Below are 11,010 nucleotides of genomic sequence, written 5' to 3' on the forward strand. Positions count from 1 at the left end.
CTGTGAGAAGCTGCTAGAAGCTTCCCCGGCTCCAGGTCGGACCCACCGCTGGCCCAGGCCGAGACAGCGGTAACACCTCTCCCAGATCTACCTGGTAACCCCAAGATGGCCGGGACTCCATGGGAAAGCCCACTCTGGAGCAGGCTATGCCCAAAGGACTGCAGCCCGTGGAAGGGACCCATGCTGGAGCAGTTCATGGAGGACTGTCTCCCATGCAAGGGACCCCACGCTGGAGCAGTTCATGGAGGACTGTCTCCCATGCGAGGGACCCCATGCTGGAGCAGTTCATGGAGGACTGTCTCCCATGCGAGGGACCCCACGCTGGAGCAGGGGACGAGTGAGGAGTCCTGTCCCTGAGGAGGAAGGAGCGGCAGAGACAAGGTGGGATGAACTGACCCCAGCCCCATTCCCCATCCTCCTGTGCCACTGGGGGAGGAGGGAGAGAAAATCGGGAGCAAAGTCAAGCCCGTGAAGAAGGGAGGGGTGGGTAAAGGTGTTCTGAGATTCAGTTTTACTTCCTATTATCCTTGTTTTGATTTGATTGATAACAAGTTAAACTGATTTTGTTTCTTCCCCAAGTTGAACCTGTCTTTTGCCCGTGACCATAAGTGGGGAGTGATCCCTCCCTGTCCTTGTCTCAACCCACAAGTGTTTCTTTATATTTTTGCCTCCCCATCCCACCACGGGGGGGAAGGAGGGAGCAACCAGCTTCGTGATGCTTTGTTGCCAGCTGGGCTGAAACCACGACAGGAATGGCAGAGGCACACAAATCTCCCGAGAGTGGAGACTGAACACCAATGTCAACTCTGAGGAAAGGCCAGCACATCACCATCACTACTCTAGAAGTAGACCTGGGTTTGCTCTCCTCTGTGGATGTGACACACATGCCTACTCTGATAAAGCCACTTCCAAATACCTACAATAGCAAGTGAGAGAGCTAGCCCAGCGTGTGTTACCAGCTGTTCTGAGCTTTTTGTATCCCTCAACTATCATTTCTTTGCATTGCATTTTCCCTTTTGTTCATTCCCCTGCTTCCTTCTGTAACTGTGTGAGAGCAGAGGTGTCGGTGATCCATTTTGTCATTTGTTCTTCTAGGTCTCAATTATTCTTTCTAGTATTTCCTTCTCTGTCAGCATGTCCTCTTGCTCCTAACCTTTTGTTTTCTTCCTTCTCCTATCTGCCAAAGACTGATTTAAATAAATCCATGGGAAAGTAATGCTAATGGGACTTTTGCCTGCAAAACTAAAAGCAAGTGACTTGCTCCACTGGCACTGCATTTCTGTACTGTATGTGCTGCAGAAAGCTACGTTCACATGGTCAGAAAGTGCATGTATCTGGAGACAAGGAGGAAAGCTGACTAGAGCTTTTCATCCCTCGCAGCAGCAGCAGCCCCGGCCATACCAGTGGCAGGGGCTTAAATGACTGCTTGGAGATGTCTCAGCCAACAGAAGTATTTAATCCTGAGCGTCACAACACATGAAACGGGAAATCCCACGTTTCAGTCTCTTCGACTTTCTAATGAAGTATCTTTCTCTCCAATGTTTGTATGACTGCATTTTCTGAACTAGCAATGTCTCTCTCAAATTGCTCTCAGTGTATGTTTTGTCTCTTTCCCTCTCTCTCATGCTTTTCTCCCCATATTGTGAACACTTCTCTGGCTTCTTAGCTTTCCCCTTTACCTAAAACCTCTAGTCTCTTTTCAACTCGGGAAGATTGAAGAGTTGTGCCATTTTGCACTGCTCGACAATTGACGTCCTCTGAGATGTTAACACTTTGCTGTTGTTGAGCAAGGAGTGCTGAACAGTTGAAGTACGTCTGCCAGGAGCTGGAAGAGCAAGTTGCTGAGCACAGGCATTCCTGTTCTTCAGTTAGTTTTTGGCTTTTCCTTTCGACCACCGATCTGTGACTCTCCTCTCACTTCTCCATGAAGCAGAGGCTGGAATCAACAGCAGAGCATCACAGACAAGTCGGGAAGCTCCTTTCCTGGAGAATCCAGCACTGGCCTGAATGGGTAAACAAGGACCTATAACAGGGATTTCCGTAGGTGGCTGGGGACACTGCACTGGTAGTTAGCCCAATAGCATTTTGTTTAACCAATAGAAATAAATATGCTCTTAAAGTTAAGCACACACTGATGAGTCAAAATTAGCTAGAAATTAGAAACCAGCCATGGGATGTTTTGCTATTACATATATGTCTATGTTGGGACCTGTTTCTTTTCATTTGCATGTGTTTATGTACTTAAGAGATAATCATAAGCAAATCCTCCCTCTCCTAGATGTTTATTTTCTTAATGAAAATATATTGTAATTTGTTGCTTTAGAAGCACTGGACTTCTCTCTGTTGGATAGAGGAATTATAGATAAATTTCCTTGCGTCCTTATTTCTGTATTTCCTTCTGCTTTTGTTTTAAGATTTAAGAAGAAGATGAAAAACTATCAACAAAAGATACCTAAGTGCCATCCGAATGCATTATTATAAGAGGAAGCAAAGCTCCCAGTCACTTTACTATATGTTCCCAGCAAATACTAATAACTGTTTGTATGCATAATAAAAATCTGTATGTATAAAACATTGTATAGAGAGCGATACAGTAATGAAAAATATCCCTCTGGGACTTATACCGTTATTGTCTCAATGAAATTCAGATCCTCTTTCCTCCGCTAATTTAGCAGCACACAACCCCCGAATCCTTCCAGTCCCACACTGTGCCTCAGAAACGCCTGTGTACACAGACTGCGTTTCTTTAATCAGTGTAAATTCACCCTGCAATTTTCTCTCCCCATTGCTACCCCCTTGAGCAACAGCTTAATAAATAAATAAATAAAATCCGTTTAGCTGCTCCCCGAGTTGAGTGCAGCCAGACATCCTCTCTAGGTCTTTAGGTAGATGAGCAACCGTGCTGACTCCAGTGACTCACACACTTGTAATTATGTGCACACAGGGAATCTACATCCTTAATTTGTTTTTTGCCTCCTGTGGTGTTTAAATCATGAGGCTTTTTTTTTTTTTTTTTAACCTGCTTGTTGTTCTAGTTGGGTCTTAGCAAGTTTCTCTTTTCTCTGTTTTAGCTGGCTTTTCAGGTGCTCCAACAAAGTATAAGTATAAGGCTCCCACCAGAGTCCTTAAAGAAGAAAGATTTCCAGGGTGAGTATACTATATTAATAAATGAAACCCAACCTCTTAAAAATTACGCTGTCAGAAAAACCCATTAGGCTGTAAAAGAGTTGAAGTAAACATTAGATTTTAATATCTACTGCTGCTTAGATTTTTCTGAACTGAAAATCTCCAGTGAGCACTTAAAACTTCATTACTACGCTGAAAGGTTGTGAAAGGCTATTTAAAGGTTTTCAATTTTGCTGAAGTCTAGAGGTTATTACAGCTTGAAAGAATACAAACCCTAATATTACATGGAATGAAAGGAATCAAATTTATGTTCTCATCTCCCCTGTAGTTTAATCCAGTTCTATTAGATTCAATGGAGAAAATTAGGGCATGTTGAAACTTTTTAAAGGGCTGATGAAAAATAATATTTGGTCATTGTAAAAAACATTTCTGTCTATTACTCACACTCTAAAGGATATTCCTATCTCTCGGTCCCACAGTCACAACTTATAGTGTTATCAGCCTCCTGCTCAGAAACCCGTGGGCTATGACCTGTGTCAGACTCATACCAAAATGTCCAGAATTACACAAGAAAAATGAGGATATCTGACTCCATCTCAGAACTGAGGTTATCTATAACTTGATATGCAGGCTTTCGTTATAAATATTTTAAGCTCTTTTCCTCTTTTACTTAATTTGGGAAGGAATATTGGGTGACTCAAATGTTATGGGCTATCTATCATCATAGGAGACAGCTATAACGGAAGTTGACCAAACACTGCAGTGCAAATTATGATAAAGAAGAACTTTTATACTCATCTACTGAGCAGTCCATCAGACTCCAGGTTTGGTCAGTCCCAAGTGCTAAATGAAGAAAAGCACGTGCCTGGTGCGCAGCTGTAGCTGTGTGAAGAGCTGTTCATCTCTAACCCTACTGGGACTGGAGAGATTGGCAGCCCATTTCTTTTCATTCTGATGCTCTAACCATCTCAAGCTTTTGCAACCCAACTACAGAGACTTCCCTCAAATCATATTATCTTATCATAAAATAGTAAAAAAATACTTTGAGCTTTGCTTAGTACTACCCATACCTCAGTGTCTCTGTGCCTGCATTTCTACTTTGAGCCAACATACTGCCATTTATTTTAAAACTTGCCTGGTGCTAATTGCTTAAATGCTTGTACATGACTATAGCTGTGTTGACCTAAATCCTGGAAGGTAAAAAAAAAAAAAAAAAGAAAAAAAAAAGAAAAAAAAAAGAAGATAGCCAAACAGTACTCTGCATTTAAAGAAACACCTTTAACAAATCTGTGAATTAAAAGAATCCCTTTAGTAGAGACAGGGTCCCTGTAGGAGGAAATAAAATTACTAGACTACTTTTTAATGGCTTAAGCATATCACCCTCTTTGACATAGCAGTCATGGTGCAATTGAGAAGGGGAGAACAAATAATCTTTCTGCCTTCCTTTGCTTGCTGCTTTGGGACACAGCAGGAAGCAGATCAGCCCATGAGGCGGTTACACGACATGCTGGTTATCTCACTCCTCGAAGGACCCCTCTTGGGTATATGACATGCCAGACCATTGCTGCTCCTCCACCGAGCTCTCAGGAAGACCGGTCCAGAAGTTAAGCACTACCCACCAACAGCACCATCCTCAAGTGAGCTTCACATCCCCATATTACACCTCTTACACAATGTTCCTCACTCTCTTAGAGATGTTCAGTTCCAGACTTGGGCCTAATTTAAAAAGGGGGTAGAGAGGTACTAGAAGTTTTGACAGCCCTAACCCTAACAAATCTGTACCTTTGTCTTCTCCCCTCACCCCTCCATTGCATCATCTATTAGCCTTTTAACGCCTTCAGAAATCACACGATTCTTAATGCAACGCATGCATGAACTGTCAAGGAAACACAAAGTGTTTCACGGACTTAGAGGACAAAGTAGCTGGAAGGGATCTCCAGAGGTCTTCTGGTCCAGCGAAGGAAGGTTGCTCAAGGTCTCCTCAACTTGAGTTCTGAATCTCTGGCATGGAGGTACCACCATCTCTGCAGGCCTTTGGGTGTAAAACAGCATTTGTCTATATTTTTATATAGGAGTATCTCCAGCTATAAAGACACAGAAAGACATACTACATTTCCAACAATTATTTCCCGTCTTGAAACCCAGAAGGCATTCGAATAGGCAGAATGCTACTATCAACTGTGCTCAATGAGGTATAGTGGTTTTAAGATGCAAATTGCTCTTCAACTTCAAATCTTAATTTCATTCACTTGGGAGAATCACAACTTGCACTTAATATGTGGACAGAAACTTACTGGCATTTTTCCGAGAGCTCTGGCTGTTACAAAAATCACTTATTCAACACATCATTTCAAAATATTCATCAACATTTCAGAATTGATACATCTTCTACATCATTCAAATACATCTTCAGATTTTTATTAAGTAGGATTTCTTCCCTTTGTTGGAAGGAGAGTTAATCTTCATATTTTTGCCATATTATAAGTGCCAGAGCACAGATCCTGCTCTTTCCTTTATGTTTGTTTAGACACTAGATATAAAAAGGCATTAATTTCCTAAATATTGGCATGTGTGCAGTTTTCACCATTCCTGTAAAGGTCAGTGAGTATGTTGTCAGTGGAGGAGAAGCAAATAAGTGCTCCTTTGCCCAGGAAGGCAGGTGTTATTCGAGTCATTCTTGCTAGGCAATTTTCATCTTCCTTTGAGTTTATTACTTGTGTCAGCATCAGCGACAATAAATCAAGCACAAGCTGCCTGTCCGCATGGACACTTCTGTTGTCTCATAACGTGGGAAGCTAATGAGGAGGAGGAAATGACACTGCATGGGTGATACAGGTAAGCGTGCTCCTTCGGGGAGGGTGCGAGGACAGTGTTTGTCCCAGCTCCCACCTCTTCCAGTGCAAGAGACACGGTTTATGGGTTGCCTTGGGGCCATGGACTTCTCTGCCCAGCAGCTTCTCAGCTGTGGAGTCCAGCTGAAATTAGTGAAAATAAAGATTTTTCAGAGAACCTAGAATTGGAAATCTAGAATCTAGAAATCTTAGAAACAGCACCTTGGGATCACACAGGAATACAGATTTTATATTAGCATATATAAAGTGCATGCCCTATACTACCCCAGAAGGATCACATTAATTTTCAGTCCTCAAAAGAACTCAGGTCTTTAGGGAGACCACAGCTTTGCTCAGCTGGATCTAAGTCTAACCCAGGACCGCACCATTGACAGTGGCTACCTAACCAGCAGCAAGTGTTTCTTTAGCCTGACAGTTTGAGGTCTCTGTTCTTCTCCTTAGACCCCTAAGTGAGCACATAAGTTATAAGCTCGATGACTTCTGAGCCCTTGGTTCTCTGAAGTAATTGTCTCTTGTAGGGATGCAACGGGTGGCAAAATCCAACCTTGAATCCAGTGGGGCTCAGCAATGTTCAAGAAAAAGCAGATGAGTATAACATATACAGATGCAACACAGCAAACTGAGAAAAATGAAGTTTTTAGGGATTTTTTTAATGCTTCCAGCAGGCTTTCTTTTACCCCCTAAGAAAAAAAGAAAAAAGAAAAAAGAAAAAAGAAAAAAGAAAAAAGAAAAAAGAAAAAAGAAAAAAGAAAAAAGAAAAAAGAAAAAAGAAAAAAGAAAAAAGAAAAAAGAAAAAAGAAAAAAGAAAAAAGAAAAAAGAAAAAAGAAAAAAAGAAAAAAGAAAAAAGAAAAAAGAAAAAAGAAAAAAGAAAAAAGAAAAAAGAAAAAAGAAAAAAGAAAAAAGAAAAAAGAAAAAAGAAAAAAGAAAAAAGAAAAAAAGAAAAAAAGAAAAAAAGAAAAAAAGAAAGCAGTATCTCTGCTGACACCCTGTAATAAACACAAAATTTGCAAGTAAGGAACTTTGTGTTTTATGTTCATACCTCCTGATTAAACTGAGTTGAAAGATACACAGTTTCAGGCTGTCTTCCCTTTTGCTTATGGTGTTTCCAGAATATGGTCCCAAAATACACATTTCAGAATTGACAGGGGCTAAACAGCTAATAAATGCAAAATGCATCTCAGCTTTAACCATGGACTGCAACAGATACCTCCCCAGCTTCCTCCGAGAAAAGTGGTACATTTCTGTAATACTTCAAATATTTCTTCCAAGAGTTATATAAAATGGGATGCTAATACACACACAGAGAAAGGGAAATGCAGTCAGCATTACTGGGCTAACTTTATAATACAAAAATCCATTCACATCAGCTTCGTACCCTTTACGGTGGAATCAGCAGTTTCCTAACCCATGCAAATGCTTTGGGAAGGGAGCTGTTTCTCCCGTCAGTGCTCAAATAGTGCTTTTAGTAAACGCAGCGAGAGGTCCGAGAATGCATCCAGGAGGAGACCAGCTCTGCTCTTGGTCCGGAGCACACGTTTCGTTAACTCGGGGTACGTATTCGCTGCGCGATGCTGTCGCGCAGGTTCCAGGGGGTGACTTTGAGGGGCGCAGCTTTAAGGGGTTAAACATATAATGATGATATACTGAAGCTTCTAATGCTAATGTTTAAATGGAATCTAGTTGATTAATGAGGTCTTTCGTTTGCAGTCACTACAAAAATAATTTTTTTTTTATCTTACTTGCACAGTCTACAGTACTTTCAAAGACACCGGCTGCTCATTATGAATAATCACACAGCGTTGATGAAAGAAGAGTACACTGAAAATGACAAAATCCCCAAGTTATTAATGTGCAAATATTCAATGTAAAGTGAAAATTATTTACAAAAACCACTCTGAAATGTTGTAATGTCATTTGTATAATTTCACAGGGGGGAAGAATGCGACCTTACTTTTTATCATTTTTCTAATATTTGCTATGCCCAGAATTAATTTCCAAGCAAAATGTAAGTCTTCTTTTCAGACAGCTGCTGCTTTGAGACTTAAAAAAAATGTAAAGAAAACAATTTGCTTTAAGAGAGTAGGAATACAAACACCATACAATTAGCTGTTAATGACTTTGTAAATCTGTTTCTTAAGAAACATATTTAACTCCTGATTTTAGACCTAATCATAAGATTTACACTAAAATCTACGCTCTCAATTTCTGTTCTGACATTCAACGCTGTCCTTTTTCTCTGGAAACATATTGATACAGAATAACCTGTTTTGTGAGCTTCTGTGTTTCAGGTATTAAAATACTAACAAAGAGAAAGAAAGCATGGGAATATGATAACATCAAATTTAACAAATTCAAGGAAAGATCCTTTCCAAACGATGAACATTTAACCTATAGAAGACTTGAAAAATAAAAAGCATCTTGGAGGCAAGGAATAGGTTTCAAGGTGGGAGTCAGCCTCCAGCTGTTGGAAGCGGGCAGGGAACTTTTTAGGGCGGAATATACCATGCCTGCCTCGGAAGGAATCCCTACCCTTTCCATTGAAGTGGTTGGTAACAATTAGCCATATGAAATTAGGTGTTTAAATGTAGACACCTGAATTTAGACTGGGTACATTCCATCTATAGTATATCTAAGGTATCCGCTACCTCAGAACACGATCCTCTAAATTATCTCCCATTTGAGGTGCCCTTTTCTCAGAGACAAAGTAGAGAGACTAGGACGTTGAACGTGACGCGCTGTGGTGCGTCACCTGGAGGTACACTGAACGAAACAAGGAGCTGGCCTGGGTATGTCATGGTTGAAGTAATGCAAGTTGCAGCCTTGAGGGGAAAAAAAAAAAAAAACCCAAACCAAAAAAACACAAAAAATGGAAGCCCACAAATATAATGAATATTCTTAATTTGCCTGTCATGGAGCTGTTTGCTGGCATTTGTTTGCTTATCTGGCAGTCAGATTTAATATTTGACGGTATTACTTGACACGCCTAGGTCTAGAGCTCAGAGATTTCTAGGAGATTTTTTTTTTTTTTATTTCCCAGATACAAGAAGTACACATACCTTATCCCAATGCAGATCTCCACCTTTCCACCATGTTCCTCAGTGATACCAAAAGAAAAGAGAGGTAGGAAGGGCTGTGACTTGAAAATCATTTTAGCCTCTATAGGCTTTTGAAGGCCTTTGAAATATGTTCTGAGTTTCATGTAACACCATTTCTTCAAAGCAATGAAAAGCTTAAATTAGTGTTGCTTGAGAACATTTCAAGACTGATTTTTCTGTAAATTAATTTCTTGTGCTATTTTCGCTGCTTTTGGCTTGCAGTAATTTAATCAGAGTCTGTAATCTTCTATCAGTTATCGTGCCACCCTATAATGTTCCTTTACACTTGAATAGAGTCCCCGAGTATGCTTCCAACCTATTGAGGGGACACATTCTGGGTGCTGCTGGTCCCAAACTTCATGTTTCGGTGTCTGAGAAGCACAGAAATAATTAAAATAGGTCAATGTCAACTTTAAAAATTCTATTTTTCTCCTTATGTGCACTGAGGATAACTTACCCTCATGGACTCATGTTAAGTCCTATATTCTATGGATAGTTGTTTCATGTCTCAGCAGAGATTGTTTTGGAAATATGGAGATTCCTTAGATAGGCGTATATGAAATATCCTAAGAAAGAAAAAAATAAATCCTGATTGTGCAGACTAGTTTCACAAAAAATTGTTTCTGGCTGTAATTTTTATTTGCCGTTTACAGCAATTTACAATGGGCTTTTGCCACAAATCCTAGGCAGAATCTATCAATCTTTCTGCCATGAAGTGAAACAATGCTTCACTCCTGTTGTGTGACCCTGGTGCTGTAATATTTTTCTAATTAAGATCACTATAAAATTCATTTTTCCTCTACTTCCTCCTCCACATCCCACTCCCAATTTTCTCTCAGAATAAGAAGGCTACCATTTCTGTCTACTACCAACATAAATCAATTCATAGCAAATAGCCTAGTGTGATATCTATTAACTTGTCACCAGGGATAAAATTTATTTAAAAGTTAAGAAGTGTTTTGCAATATAAAATGCTACCCAGTGCAGCAGTAAATAGTATATGCTTCCTTAATAAAGCACTTCTTCAGGCACCATTTTTAGAAATACAACCTACCGGTACTGGAAGACTGACTGAAATTCACATACCATGAACATCGTTAGTAATTAGTGCCTCAAGAGTAACACTTTCTTTTCTGGACAGCTTGCCTTGTATTATGTCAACAAGATTTTCCATTGGTTTACTGTCCTTTTGTTTTTGTCTTGTTTTCCCAAACACGCTAGTAGATCACGTCTTTTGGACAGGGACCTAAGAAAAATACAAAGCAGACGGATAGTCCCAATAATTTTCTGATAAAAATCATGGCATGGAACTCAGCTAATTCCATTTTTCTTTTCTGTAGGTTTTATGGTAATTTGATTTTAGTTGCACAGATATGAATGCCTTTGTTAATCAACACTGGCATGTCCAAAACAGTGTAAGAAATCTTCTCATATTTTCTAAGCAGCTTTGAAAACCTCTTTTTGGAGGAAAACACCTCACTTGATAAGTCTATAAGATAAAGCAGGGTAAAACATGCACTACAGCATTTGTTTGCCTAATCACATCACTTGTATTTTGCCGTTCTCCTCTGTTTATTAATATCTAATGAAAAAGAAGAAAGAGAAAAAGACAGAGAAATCATGTAAAAAAGAAAACAAATGACAATAAACCAGTACTTCAGCAGACTACATGCAGAAAGGAAGAAAAGAATTCATCTCCAAAGACTTACAAGAATCTTTTTAAAGATAACAAGCATAAATGAAATAGTTGGTATTGCATGTTAAAGTTCTCTTTAAAATCCCATTCATTTGTAAAGGAGAAAACATTGTTGTATTTTTCCAGTTCCTTGTACCACCCTGTGTTAACTTCTCCTCAGAGATATGTTGGATAGGTCATTTAGCAATTTTGCATAAATTGGAATGTTTCAGATTTCCCTTATCTAAGTATGATTCATTT

General features: G+C 39.7%; 2 long non-coding RNA genes across 2 annotated transcripts; one reads left to right on the forward strand and one right to left on the reverse strand.

Annotated features, from left to right (window-relative positions):
* The first annotated feature begins 593 nt into the window (after positions 1-593).
* LOC138682542 (uncharacterized) lies at positions 594-4,103 on the forward strand. Its single transcript, XR_011322645.1, has 3 exons — positions 594-2,011; positions 3,072-3,147; positions 3,854-4,103. It is a non-coding gene; the product is annotated as an uncharacterized lncRNA (long non-coding RNA).
* A 2,103-nt stretch (positions 4,104-6,206) lies between these two features.
* Positions 6,207-9,640, reverse strand: LOC138682447 (uncharacterized). Its single transcript, XR_011322530.1, has 3 exons — positions 9,532-9,640; positions 9,036-9,445; positions 6,207-8,798 (listed from the first exon to the last, which is right to left on the reverse strand). It is a non-coding gene; the product is annotated as an uncharacterized lncRNA (long non-coding RNA).
* Between the last annotated feature and the right edge of the window lie 1,370 nt (positions 9,641-11,010).

Source organism: Haliaeetus albicilla, chromosome 28 (assembly GCF_947461875.1).
Source record: "Haliaeetus albicilla chromosome 28, bHalAlb1.1, whole genome shotgun sequence".
Classification (NCBI taxonomy): domain Eukaryota; kingdom Metazoa; phylum Chordata; class Aves; order Accipitriformes; family Accipitridae; genus Haliaeetus; species Haliaeetus albicilla.